Genomic DNA, 1,267 nt, shown 5'->3' on the forward strand with positions numbered 1-1,267 from the left:
CGATAATTAATTGATGTTCGCATTTGACACAGTAGAGTTCAATTTCGGTAAAATAATTTTACGATTCGATATCCATTTGAACAACAAATTGTGTGAAAATTGAGGAAAATAGCTGTCTTGTTCCAATAGGTGTTTGTTGTGTCTGTTTAATAATTTTAAGGTTGCTGTTACGCCTCAGTGTGTGTTCTTTCTCTTATTTTCTAATCATCGCCACTTCATTATCTGTGTGATGTTTTCCTTCTTGCTCAATGGTCGCAATAAATCACTTTAGCTAGTATTCATACGAACATGTTCTCTCTTGTCCTTATTAAATCAACATCAAGCAAAAGTAAGCACAAAAGTGCTTGTGCTTCTAGTCTTAAGAACTAACTGGATTTAAAAAAAGTCATCTTATTGATACACAAAAATATTTTTTTTTGTTTTAATAGGTTCTTTGTAAGGAAAGGGCGAGGGATCCATCGGTCTTTATCTCCCATTCTTTCCACCCACACCCACATGGGCGCAAGAAGGACGAAATAGTTTTGAAGCCCCTGCCACTGGATAGGGTAGGCCAACCCGCAATACAGACCTGTATGCATTAGCCGTTGTTGCCTACCTACCAGGCGACTCGTAACCTCCTGCAGTTGGATCAGTGAATCCCCTACGAAGCACATGCATTTCTTTTCAGAAACCTACTCCACATAAACAAGACCACAACTCTACGGTATAAAGAATCGAATGTTTTTAGGGTTTTTTAAAGGGTTTCCTGCATCATGAAATAAGTTGTGGAAAAAAATCAAAAATCAAAAAACAACAAAATACCAAGAAATCAATCACCAAAAAATAAGAAGAAAAGAGCTCCAAAATCGAGAAATCGTAAGATCCCCAAACAGAGTCAGATAATATGGTTACAAAAAAGTAGTGTAGTTCGATAAATTGAAAAGAAATTATATCAAAAATATTTTTAAGTGATCCGCCCTGCTTAACACGAAACCAAGCTAGTAAAAAATGACCAGAGTTCATTATGTGGCAAGTGTATTTGGTTACCCCTGACAACTTATAGTTTGCTCTTTTGCCTCCGTCAGACGTCGCTCTCTTCCTCCCCTCATAACAAAGGCCCTCTGCCCGAACGTGTCGCGCCACACTCATGCAGCCAGCGGCAGGGCCCCGGGCCGACATAGGCACCGCCTTGCGAGTCGCATTTATACAGCATGTTGCCCGGCGATCCTTCCTGTACAGTCGTCTCTTTTCCTATTTGCTCTTGTCTCTCCGCCCTTCTCCCCCCCCC

Source organism: Frankliniella occidentalis, unplaced genomic scaffold (genome assembly GCF_000697945.3).
Source record: "Frankliniella occidentalis isolate FOCC.00 unplaced genomic scaffold, Focc_3.1 Scaffold56, whole genome shotgun sequence".
Lineage (NCBI taxonomy): Eukaryota > Metazoa > Arthropoda > Insecta > Thysanoptera > Thripidae > Frankliniella > Frankliniella occidentalis.